Source organism: Caretta caretta, chromosome 2 (assembly GCF_965140235.1).
Source record: "Caretta caretta isolate rCarCar2 chromosome 2, rCarCar1.hap1, whole genome shotgun sequence".
In the NCBI taxonomy this organism is placed as follows: Eukaryota; Metazoa; Chordata; order Testudines; family Cheloniidae; genus Caretta; species Caretta caretta.
The window spans coordinates 154,712,081-154,725,505 of record NC_134207.1 but is presented as its reverse complement, the minus strand read 5'-3'; the positions used below and the strand labels follow the sequence as shown (position 1 = coordinate 154,725,505).

General features: G+C 41.7%; 1 protein-coding gene across 2 annotated transcripts in view; it reads left to right on the top strand.

The window, feature by feature from the left end:
* Window positions 1-11,569: 11,569 nt before the first annotated feature.
* Window positions 11,570-13,425, top strand: part of LOC125631942 (uncharacterized) — a 63,055-nt gene continuing 61,199 nt past the window's right edge. Inside the window, exons 1-2 of one of the 2 annotated variants that reach the window (XM_048839439.2) lie at window positions 11,570-11,692; window positions 12,049-12,126. The gene's annotated coding sequence lies outside the window, so the exon portion shown is untranslated. The remainder of the gene's footprint in view (window positions 11,693-12,048; window positions 12,127-13,425) is intronic. The other variant, XM_048839440.2, reaches the window with a different exon arrangement.

Sequence of the window (13,425 nt, the reverse complement as noted above, 5' to 3'; positions counted from 1 at the left end):
CCTGCATTGGCACAGACGGTGACAATCTTGCCTTCATACTCTACTCTTACAATAACGATTTTGGGACTAATTCAGATTTTAGTCTAAAGATGGCGTAATCCATGCCCCCATCTGGGTCTCAGTGTTTATGTTTCCTAAATTTAGGACCCAGTCCTGCAACTTGTTCTGCACAGACCATCCATGTGGACCTCCACTGAAGTTACTGCGGTTCTGTGTGGCCCCTAGGATCTGCTCTTATGGAACAAGTTCCAGGACTGGGACTACAGACTTTTTTTAGACTCCTTTAGACTAACTTACTTAGACTCTCTCCCATTTGCCAACAGGTAACTCACACCCTGCCTAACACATCAACTCTGAATTTGACCCACTGGACCTGATTCTCCACTGCCTTGCACCTTGGGTAGTCATTTAAATCTGTGCAAAGTGGGCATCAATTTTACCAGGTCAGAATGGTAGCATTTTACACTTACTTTGGTTAGATGGAAATGACGACAGAAGGTGCAAGGTGGGTGAGATAATATCTTCTATGGGACCAACTTCTGTTGGTGAGAGAAATGCTTTCAAACTACTCAGAGCTCTTTTTCTTTATGTACTGTAGAACCTCAGAGTTACAAACACCTCAGGAATGGAGGTTGTTCATAACTCTGAACAAAATGTTATGGTTGGTCTTTCAAAAGTTTACAACTGAACATTGACTTAATACAGCTTTGAAACTTTACTATGCAGAAGAAAAATGCTGCTTTTAACCATCTTATTTTAAATGAAACAAGCACAGAAACAGTTTCCTGACCTAGTCAAATCTTTTTTTAAGCTTTCCCCTTTATTTTTTTAGTAGTTTATGTTTAACACAGTATTATGCAGAATTGCTATTTTTTTTTTTTTGTCTTTGCTGTTGCTTGATTGCTGTTCCAAATGAGGTGTGTGATTGACTGGTCAGTATGTAACACCGGTGTTCATAATGCTGAGGTTCTACTGTAGCTCAAAAGCTTGTCTGTCTCACCAACAGAAATTGGTCCAATGAAAGATATTACCTCACCCACCTTGTCTCTCGAATATCCTGGGACCAACATGGCTACAACTACACTACATACAGAAGGTGGAAGGCAGTAGAGGCTCAAGCCCACTGAGACTGAGTGTAAGGGAATCTAAAATGATATAATTCACATGCTGAGATGCCAGGAGGCAGGAGTGTAGCAAGAAAAACAACTCATGGGAGGGTATATAAATGTGTTAGTTAAAGTAAACCAACATCTTCAGGCTCCTAGGTGTGTAAATTACACCAGTTTACACTCCTTTGTCATCTGAGGGAGTCAGAGTCTAAATTAGACTCCTTTACATTAACTTGCATCACCTTAGAATTTGCTCCACTGGTTTATAGCTTAGCTGTTATCAGATATCTCAAACACAGAAACTGGATATGGTATTTATCAATGGAATTCTTTCTAATGTAAATCTTCACACACATACAACAATCTTAACAAAAGGGTCTATGGAGAGCTTTTATCCTCTCTGTGGACAGGGAGAAGTAAATGTTACAGCTAGTACATGAAGATCAGTTTCTTGTAAGCCACTGGTGTAAAGTACGATTTACAAATAATAAATATTAACAGAGACAATAAAAAACAAAGTAAGAATCCCTCACTATGGGAGTGTATTTGATGCACAGACATCTTTCCTGCCACAGTTGATAGGAGTTACTCATTCATCAAGCACAGAATAGCCCAAGAGCAGCAGTTCTCAAACTGTGGGTTGGGACCCCAAAGTGGTTTGTGACCTATGTTCCCTCTAAGCTGCATGGCTGTGCAGCTGCCTATTAAGCCCCTCGCAGAGGTTCAGGGTTGCGGCGGGGAGAGATGCCTCTCCCCCAGCCCCACCCCAGAGCCCACACCCGCCACACCCCAACCCTCTGCCCCAGCCTGAACCCCCTCCCACACCTCAAGCCCCTCATCCCCGGCCCCACCCCAGAGCTTTCACCCCTAGCCAGAACCCTCACCCCCTGCACCTAACCCTCTGCCCCAGGCCTGAGCCCACTTCTGCACCCTGAACCTCATCCCCAACCCCACCCCAGAGCCCACACCCTCAGCCAGAGCCCTCATCCTCCCACACCCCAACTCTCTGCCCCAGCCCTGAGCCCCCTCCTGCACCCTGAACCCCTCATCCTCAGCCCCACCCCAGAGTTTGCACCCCCAACCAGAGCCCTCCCACTGAACTCCAACCCTGTGCCCCAGCCCTGAGCCCCCTCCCACACTCCAAACCCCTCAGCCCCACCCCACCACATAAATTTTTTGTTATGTGCACCAATACAAAGGTGATGTGTCACACATCACCTCTGTATTGGTGCACATAACAAAATTCATTCCACACATGGATGTAAAAACATAGAGGGAACACTGGTTGCGACCCCATTTTAATGGGGTTGCCAGGGCTGGCGTTAGACTTGCTGGGGCAGAAGCCAAAGCCCGATCCCCACCACCTGGGGCTGAAGCTGAAGCCTGAGCCCCACCACCCAGGGTTGAAGCCAAAGCCCAAGGGCTTCAGCCCTGGGCAGCAGGTCTCAGGCTTTGGCTTCAGCCCTGTGTGGTGGGGCTCAGGTTATAGGCCCCTCCCCTGGGGCTGAAGCCCTTGGGCTTTGGCCCCTTTGCCTGGGGCTGCAGAGCTCAGGCAGGCTCAGGCTTCATTCTCCCATACTGGGGTCATGTAATATTTTTTGTTGTCAGAAGGGGGTCGCGGTGCAATGAAGTTTGAGAACCCCTACCCTAGAGGGTGGTTTCTGACATTGTTGCACTACGGGACTGCCACCGCTTTTATAACAGGAATGTTATGGAAGATTAAAATGTCAAGGAGCCAATGAAAGTTTGATTGGTAAACAATGTGAAAGGCTGAGCACTCACAGTTTACCTATTATTAAACAATGCTTTAGACACAGCACTTCTAAACTGTACAGCTTTCTTCCACTGGTCACAGTTTACTTCACTATTTTAGAAGCCATCTTTGGAGAAGCGTTATTTCTAGCAGTGTTTGCATCGCTGTTTCTTAGAGCAGTGGTTTTCAACCTTTCATTTGCAAATCCTAAAAAATTTCAAATGGAGGTCCAGACCCTTTTGGAAATTCAACCTGTGGTCCACAGACCCCCTATCATAGAAGTCTTAGGTTTAAAACTGACTGGACGGAATTCAACTATAAATGTGACGCTGGGCGCTAAATTGTGGGCTTCTATGGTAATGACACTTCCAGGTTTTGACCTGTAGGTGAGGTGTATTCACATACTATTGATCGATCAGAAAAAAGGAATGCCTTTTCTGGGATCTGAAACTTTATTTTCATAGTCACCTTTTGCAGACCCCTTAGACATAGTCTGCAGACCCCCAGATGTCCATGGACCGAAGGTTGAAAACCACTAGCTTAGAGCACTAGGGTGGATGAGGTGTTTGCTTTTAGTAGAGTTTTTTACCTTTGATCTTGGAGTTCTTCATTAATGAGTTGGTATTGAATTGATATTCCCATAACTACTGCTCTAACTTCTGTGTTGGGGAGGCTCCTTTTGTGTTTATTTTTAAGTTGGTCATAAAAGCTGCTTATTATATATGAAATATCTAGACAAATATTTGGCTGACATGAACTCAGAGTATTAAGTTCAGGATAAAGGGAGTTCTCCTCCTCGCCCTACTGTTTACTTGATAATTTCTGTTTTTATCTTTGTCTAGTGATAGCTCCTAAACTTCAATACCCAGAACCTGTCCAGAGGAGCTAAAAGGAAAGGATTTACCTCCTCAATCTCATTTTTAAGTTATCTGAGTCTGGAGGACATACTGAGCCAGAAGGCGCTGGAGATGCCTCCTTTAGGGGGCATGTTTCTTAATCCTCAACCAGGGATGTCTCTTAAGGTTGTTAAAGCTCCCCATTAAGGCCTTGTCTTTTCTGGGGATTTGCCCATTTCAGCCATCTGGGGCCAGCCACCAAAGTAAGTACAGTAGTGCAAATTCCTAATGTAGACAGATGCAGTTACATCAGTGGTTGAAATTGAGGCAGAACCACAGTGTAGACAAGACCATAGATAAAGGCCCTTCTCTTTACAATCTCTGGCAACCAAAACAGAAACTAATTTTGAAAGCTTGGAACAAAAGTAGGACTGTGCTCTTGGTAAACTGGTTTTAATAGATCATCAGTTTGAGGACTTGAGTAGTCAAATGGCAAAATGGAAGGATTGGACCCAAGCTCTAATAGAAAAGACTGCCTTCTTGGAACCTGTTTTAAACATGGTAATGAAATGCATGTCTCTCCACTCTAAATACAGATCATTAGACTATATTAGAAATTGAAACCTGAGGGTTGAGTCTAGACCAAATGGGAAGTGTCTGAAATTTGTGCACCTGCAAATAAACTGTTGAGGGCTGAGCCCTGAAATGCTGAGATTTAAAGGACCTGTCCGATCTTCCCTCAGATCCCTAGGTCTGACATTATTAAAGTGGAAGGCATCAACTAGGAGGCAAGGAATATGCCACGGGGTGAAATGCACCCTGTGCATGATTTAAGCCCTCCTTAATCCGTATGTTGAAGCCATAGTAGATCTTTAGTACTACAGTACACAGGTTTTGTGCTGGCCCTCTGCTCAGGGTCAAATTTCACCCACCACAGGTATCTCTTAAGAAAAGGTCTCCCAATGGATTTTATAACCACTAAATTGAAACAGCTTCAGATAATACTTTTCAAGACTTGTGAATATATTAATTCCCTTGTGTGAGGGAAAAACTACACCTCGCTTGAAGTGTTATGTAAATTAAAAATAATGGAGAACCGAGCTATTATTTGTCCATGGCCCTCCTTAAAACTGAAGTTCAAATTGGAGATGGAAAATTTCTCTTTTCTGATTATGAGGAAAACAGACAGAGGCACAGCTTATAGAGAATATCTCATTGGAAACATTGGAGTTTTTTCTCTCTTCTAGGCCTTGCAAGGCTGTGTGTGAACTTAGATGTGTGGATATGGAAGAAGATTTTAATAACTTGAACATTAGGAGGAAGAGGTAGAGATTTCTGCAGCTGGTCAAGCTGAGGCCAGAGGCACACAGTTTTCATTTACTTGAAGTAGACTGATGACCCAGAGCTCCCACCAGGTCAACACATTCCTGGTCAGTGCCACTATATTGTGACTATATCTTTATATATAGCGTATATATATACACAGAGTACATATCAGCATTGTAAATACTTCTTCATATAACGTTGTTGTAAAACTTTGGTTAAAAAAAAATTTAGTATGTCTTTTCTTTTTTGTTCTTCATTCTCTCCCTTTTCTCGCTCCATTTTTTCTTGGTCCATCTTGTCCATACTATTTCCAGGGACTGCATTTTCTCCCATGCTAATCTTCTGGATTTTTAAACTTCCCAGATTTTTGTTCTCTCCTCTTTTCTCCAGACTTCTTAAAATGTGATTCTGCTTTTCTCCCCCTATTTATTTCACCTTGAGTTGGCTCTCTTTTACACATATCTAATGTTACATAGTGTACATTTTATTGTAGACCTACACTCCGGTTTTCTTCTGTCTTTCCCCTCACTTTTCCTGAGTCTCTTTCTCTCTCTCTACCCAAGTCTACCTATTTCTGTTCCCAATCTCTCTCTCCATCCCAATTTTCTCCATCATTCTTTGCTATTCCACCCCTGCCCACCTCTCTGTTTTAATTGTTCTCAGTCACTCTTTTTTTATTCTTAACGTGTTTCATCAATTTCTCTACCTCAGCAGACTCCTTGAATTTCTCTCCTTCTTAAGTATCTGAGAATTTCTTCTGAATGGACAGTGTTAGACTAACATTTACATCCTTCTATTATTGTTTCCTTATTTATTTTGACATTGTTATTACAAGACATTAAACACATATAAAAATCTTTTAAAAGGGAAAAAAGAAGAAATCAGTGCAAAGAGCAGCACTTTTTGGAGAGAACAAGTTCTGTTTTGGGTCTTCAGCTATGTGAACTGAGCACTAAGGCACACATTTTGCTGTAAAATATGCCGTGTAAATCTCAGAAAATGTCCTGTCTATATTTCATGGCCTGCTGGTGTTCTCCATACCAAATGCAAAGTCTACTGGAAGTATGGCATCCTGAAGTTTTCTGTGTTTGTATTAACAAACCTACAGAAAAGGGGATACAATATTAGTTTGTCCCAAAGTGGTTGATAGTTTTTAAAATCCTTAAATCACATAAATATCTTAGATTTGTTATTAATATTTTGGTGCACAAGTTGATGCCAAAGGTCATCCTATCTTGCAAAACCTTAAAAAGAGGCTTTAATCACGTGAATAGTCCCATTCACTCTAGTAGGACTACTCACATGCTTTAAGTTAAGGCTGCTGGACATATTTATAGGATTGTATACTTTTCAGCATTTGCACATGAATAGGCACTGGAGAGTTATCTATCTGTATGAATGTTTTCACATCAATCAGCTAAACAAGAGATCCGCAAGCAAAATGTAATGGTCAGGAACTTGATGTAGATATGTAATGATGCTTGGACTTTGGGTCCGTAAAGCAAAGAATTAATTACAATGAGAATTACATAAGATACTTGAATCTGTGACAGTATAGAGCACAATAATGCCACCAGTGGGGAAAGTGTAAGCTTGAAACTCTAACCTACTCCTTTATTGTTCAGGAATTTATAAAAGAAAACTCTACCCCATTCAGGTGAGCAACATAACATTTCAAAAGAGAAGACAGCTTTTGGTATAAATTAAATGAGAAACATATTCCAGTTCATGTGGCATTATCTTTTAAAGTCTTGTGCTTCTAGAATGAACAAAATGTGTTTGGTTTGTCTTAACGGATAACAATATTTTGTGAATACACACACTAGAGTGGAAATTGTGCGTGTATCTGAAATAAGCAAAATGTGAGATGAGCAGCAATATGTTGTGGTATGCAGAATGCATGTCTGTAAAATAAGAAGTATTTCACAAATTATGACAGCAATTAGGCACGGTGGCCGATTCCAGTTTCTTTACATTTAGTTTAAATTTTTTGTTGCATTTAACAACACTGAACAAATTAACAGTGATATTTAAAAATACAAAATCAGGGTTTTTTTAACATATTGGTGAAGGCTCAAGTACTTCTTCTGATTTTTAGAATGACAAAGTAGATTTAAGACAAAATTTGATTTACAACAGCCAGGCTCCCCTGTATTCTATGACCACAGAATTCACCATGAAATCTATTCCTTGCACAGAGAATCCAAATTTTTATTTTTTTCTACAAAATTAACTTTCTAAACCTTGTGATTGCAAAGAAAACTTTGAAAACATGGTCTCAGTGTAAACCAATGCAGTGCTGTCTTCCTCATTCTGTAGCTTGAAACAATAGCTCTGTGTGGCATGAATTGGCCCTGTGCATCTCATTTGAACTCTGAAACCTTAGGATAATAATTTAGATGTCAACACTGTTAACTATTTTAACTGCTGATTATTGGAGCAGAAACATCCAACTAATGTACTTACCCAACAATCTCAAACTGTTTTCCATGTCTCCCTAGGTGTAAAAAGTCTCAAATGACCCCTACACAACTGTCAAAACCTCCAGATTCACACTTATAACTTCTATTCAGTCTGAACTATCATATTTCAAAAACTGCAAGTGTTAGGACAGTATAAAATAAATAGAATTTTATTTCAAAATAAATAAAAGTGGCTATTGTACTGATCTTGTATTGATTTAACTAATTAAAACCCTACATTTTTAAAATTTAAATGAAACTGCCACTGAATGTCCAGTCTGCCACACCAGAGTGCCACAGAATCCCAAAATGTTGCTGTAGAATTTAGGTTCTCTCTCCCTCTCCTTCCTCCTGCTTTATTAAACTACTCCTTAGGGAACTCTCAGTCTCCTTCTCTAGCCTATCATTTTGCCTTCAATGTGTTCCTTTGTTCCCTTCTTAGTCACCATTCCTTTACTTCTGATACATTCCTTAATATCTCTGATTAAATGAGATTTTTAAGAAACAAGTTAGACAACAACACTCTAACTACTGCTCCAGTTTTAATTTGACTTTTCTCAGCAAGTGCTTGACAAAGTAACAATTTCTCAGTTCTCCAGTCAGTGCTCAAACAATAATCTCACTGACAGTATTCAATCTAGATTTTGTACATTGGTCACAGGGAAGAGAAATTTCAGTTGCATATAGTCAACAACCTCCTCTACGGAGGTGGCTCTTTGTCCCTATTCTCCTTGAGTGCAGAACAGCCTCTAAACTAACCAGCGAACTTTGGTTCCTTCCTCAAATTATTCTGTTCTTGTCTATTAAAAGGCCCTTTATTTCTGGGATGACTTCTCTCCTCCTGTGGCCTTGCCCTCTGGCCTTTTCTGTCTACTTTCTCTCTCTCTAATCTAGTCTCTAACTTTAAACTTAGGCCTGATCTACACTTAAAAGTTTTGCTGGCATAGCTACATTGGTCAGGGGTATGATTTTTCCCCACCCTATTCGAGACAGTTACATTGGCAAAAGCCCACTGTATAAACTGGTACAGTGGAGTGGTACTCCACTCAAGGAACTGGTTTAAACCATCATGGCTAAAGAACTATCTTTCTGATACAAGCTGGAAGGTGTTGCCAATATAGCGCTACTGGTATATCTACACTGGCAAACCTTTTCAAGTGTAGGCAAGACCTTAGCTAACACTTTTACGCTGCTGGTATTTCATTGTTCATGGAAAGTGCACCTCTGATGAAAAAGTGCACCTTGCTGTCCAAACACTCTGTTTTGATCAAATAAACCTGGGATTTTATTTTAACTTCTTTCAGCTACATATCAGAGTGAACCGTTTCTCTAGGGCAAGAGAAGCATCTTTAAACCGAACACCGTTGCATTTCTTTACGCTGATCTCCTATTCATAGAATCATAGAATATCAGGGTTGGAAGGGACCTCAGGAGGTCATCTAGTCCAACCACCCGCTCAAAGCAGGACCAATCCCCAATTTCTGCCCCCTAAATGGCCCCCTCAAGGTTGAACTCACAACCCTGGGTTTAGCAGGCCAATGCTCAAACCACAGAGCTATCCCTCCCCCCTCTAAATTTTATTTTTTTCTTTCAAAAAAACAACAAACAAACAAAAAAAACCCTGCTCAAAGATGTTACCCCTGTTACCTGTTAACCCGTTACCTCCACTGTCCTTAAATTTGGCAACATCCTTAATCCCAAATTCTCTTACTTCCAACTATTTGTCTGCAAATCTGCATATCACCATCTCTCAAACAGTTTCTGCCTCTACTGAAATCTTTATCCATCCAGTAATCTTCTCACAACCCTTTGCAACTATGGACTCTCTTCAGACTTCATCAGGTGTAGAATGTTGCTAGCTTCCCTTTCACCCATTCAAACACACAATCACCTCATTGACACCCTCAAACTACTCCAATGGCTTCCTGTATTTTTTCCAGGTATCACTTCAAAGCTTCTTTCCTTTCCCTCAAAGATATTGCTACAGCCTTCCTCTGGACTTTTCTTTATCTGCTCCATTCTTTGTTCCACCCATTCACCTAACACCAGTGTTCTCTATATACCTTCACAATCTTATCACTGTTGATGCAAGAGCTTTCTGTAACACCAATCATCTGAAACATGCTTATTGTATCTATAGGCCTCACGCTGTATTTATTTTCAAAATCTAAAAACATTTCTTCTCTTGCTATTACCTGTCAATATGTTTCCTTTTACTTTTTATTTTTACTGTGCAGTTGTATATTTTAATTATGTAAAGCCTTTTAAGAGAGAATGTATGGAAGACCCTATACAAAATAATGCATTATATGTATTTTCAGGAAGGCCACTGTATGTTTTAGGATTGGCACAAATCATAAAGAACTGTGAAAAAGTGTTTAAATCTAGCCATACATAAGAGACTATCTTTTGGCTACATGTTACTTACGGGTATAAAACAAAACAAAAAACACTCACACAGATCATCAAAGAATGATACAGTTTGGTAGAAGTTCTGCTGCCATAATAAGGTCCAATCCCACAACCAGTGAATTCAAAAGACCCAGTGGAGCAAGATCATATCCACAGAACATAGCCTTCTACCAACATTTTTAGCCTAAGCACTTTTTTCTTCAAAAGGGTATCACATGGTCTCAGATTTTCAGGGATACAATTTTGAAAAAAGGATCCTTAACTGCACTCGCATTATTTGTAAAAGTACCAATTTGTGGATGCCAAGAAACACATTTGTGTGCAAAAATGGGCATTTACGTATAAAATTCAGGTAACTATACCATCTAATCATTTTCTCTGGACAATACCTATTTACACATGTAAATATGGGTAGAACAGACTTTTGAAATTGTGCCTTAAATGTTTAGTCTGGGAAAATTAAACTCTTGTAAGAAAATGAACTGTAAACAGTAATCTTTTGATAATATGTTGTCTTAAAATAGTATATATTATGCTGCTTTGCATACAACAATTGTAATGGACTGAAATACTGTATCAATAGCAAGCTAATTAAAAGCAGGCAAGAAAATGTATATTTTTTATCTTGGAATTTTCTTCAGAAAGAAAAAATGTTTCATTAAAATGAAGTTACTATATTTTCTTCATTTTTAATATGTGTACTAGAATGTAATTTTGTACTTTTTCACCACTTTTAGAGCTTTCATGTGTATTTCTTTCATTATAGTTTGCATTTAATACCGTTGAGAAATGTAAAATTAAGCATTTGATGATAAACATTTACTTTTAAATGAAAACGTATTTATTATTTTTCATGTATCTTTTCTCTTGAAAGAATAAAAAGTCTACAGTCAAATTAGCAAAACAACAGCTCTTACTAAGTGGGAAATTCAAACTGCACAAGGGCAAGATGAATCTGAGACGTCTTTGTTGCTTTTCTATCCCCTGGCAGGGAGCCAGGCCATATTTGTATACCAGCACACACAGCAATAGTAATGTAATAAGGTTGAACACTTTCTGAGGAGGGCTGCCCAGAACCGATTTCTGTGCGTGTCTGATCACCGAGGGCAGTTTCTGCGCCAAAGGGCTGTCAGTAAAGCGGGGCCAGCGTGCGCACCCCCTCACGGGGGAGCAGCGCGTCAGGAGAGCAAGACCCCTGCCCACCCGAAGGGCTCCGTGGGAAAGGGCAGCAGAGCCTGGCCAGCCGAGCCAGCAGTGACCGAAAACCCGCTGGGCGCGCCCGGTACAGCGTTACCGAGGGGGACCCAGCGAGCCAGAGCTGCGGCCCCCGTCTCCGGTCTGCGTCAGAGCGGCTGGGCAGAGACACACCAGTGCAGGCCGCCGCCCCGCCCGGAGCCCGCCTGGGCATGGGGGCGTCTCGATGCGGAGCGGGCGGCCACAGACAGACCCGCTTCCGGGCCCCGCGACGGGAAGGCACCCTGGACCCGCCCCCACCCCAGCCCCAACTGTTGCCGCAACAAACAGCAGCCTGAGATGCCGCTCTTGCTATTGGTTAGAGCCTTCCTCTCTCCCCCTCCTATTGGCTGGTTGTAAGACTCTCTCTCATTGGCTGGCAGGGAGTCCGGCTGTCAATCCCTCCCCCCTTCCGTCTCATGTACCATAATCGTGCTCAGTCTCGCGGGCCCCGCCGTTAGGGGCGGAAATGACGTTTTGAGTTGGGGTCCCGGATGTAGTTGCGCATTCCCTGAGGCACTGTCGCTGGTGTCTTCCTCGGGAGCGTCCCGGCGACGGCCGGTGAGTGGAGCGGGCAGAGAGCGAGAGTGGGTCTGGGGCGCCCTAGTCTCATCTGCCTGGGCTGGGAGGGAGTTCAGCCGGGCTTGGGGGCAGGGCACGGGCGAGGGGCTGGGAGATAAGGTATGGGGGAGAAGGGCTTGGGGGCAGGGCACGGGCGAGGGGCTGGGAGATAAGGTATGGGGGAGAAGGGCTTGGGGGGCAGGGCACGGGCAAGGGGCTGGGAGATAAGGTATGGGGGAGAAGGGCTTGGGGGGCAGGGCACGGGCAAGGGGCTGGGAGATAAGGTATGGGGGAGAAGGGCTTGGGGGGCAGGGCACGGGAGGGACTGTAGCTTATAGTGGCTCTTGTCTCTGCAGCACCCACGTTCCTCTGCCACCCTCTCATCTTTTCTGGCCTGAGGCTCTGAGTTCTACTCTCCTTCTCTCCCCCAGCTGGTGACTATGGCCTTTTTATATTACTGTATAACTCAGGGGTTGGAAAGGAGGACACTCTCCACTCCCCAGCACTTTGTTCTCTGTGCTGGTACTCTGGGCCTGCTTAACGCCTCCTGAGAACCATGGTAATAGTGGTGCCCCATGCACCTGCTGTAGTGTAGCTACCCACTCTCCACTGTCACAGTCCTGTGGGGGGATGCCTGTGATCTCTGCCACCACTCAAATGTGCTGGACTGATATCTTGGTCCCAGCCTTGCCATGGTGGTGGAAGGTAACTGTCACCATCTCCAACTAACTAGTTTTTCCTTGCCATGGGGCAGGGAGGTGTCCCCTGGCAGATTGGTTAGCTTTGGTTTCAGTGAATGAATGATAATTCTTGTTTTCTGTTAACCATCAAACAGTGAAAATGTTTCAAATCTAGTTGTTCAGTGTACTTCTGAATTGACTTTGTTAATGTTTCTTCATTGAGAAGACAGGATTTATTAAGCCTGATTAATTATGGCTAAATTTATTAATGCTGAGTAATAGTGGTATTTACAAATCATTACCTCACTTCTAATATAGAGGAAAGTGTAAAAGGATTGGAGTTGAAAAGAAACAGGGGAAGTTATAACTTTCTGTTTATAATTTGTTTTTCTGCCTTGGGCTTGAAAGCTATTAGGAATTGCCAGTTATGCAGGTGATCACCTTAACTGTAACGCATACCTGATACTTTTACTGATGTCAATAAAACAGAATAAAATGCAGATAATTTGGCACACAGTTGTGTGAAAACAGGTTGAATGTGAGATATAGAAAAACATAGGCACCACAGATATTTACATGGAACGGAAATAAATTTTCAGCTAGTATAGCAATAGGTAATGTACTTTTTCTAGTGAGCAAACTTAGAATTTTATCATATTGACATTAACACTTGAATGGTACATATTAGATCATCAATTTAAACCTGTTTTTTATTAGTTTAGCTTGCACATGTGATGAGTGTCCAGACACAAAGTGGCACTAGTTTTAACTAAATAGGTTTAACTGTCACACCTTTAACTAAAAAATTGGTGTATCTTCTGTGTTCGGAAAAGCCCCGATATAACTGAAGCAAGCGTGGTGATAGAGCAGTTAAGCATTTTAAAGAAAATGAATTCAATTAATTGTGTTCCTTGTTTCGACATGTAAAAGTTTGTAAACCATAAAACTACAGATAACTAAAAAGAAGCGTATGTGTCTAAGATACAGTAGGATCAAATTGCTTTCAGTAGCTTACTGGACTTTAACTAAATATTCATCCTTGTTTTTGTGGTA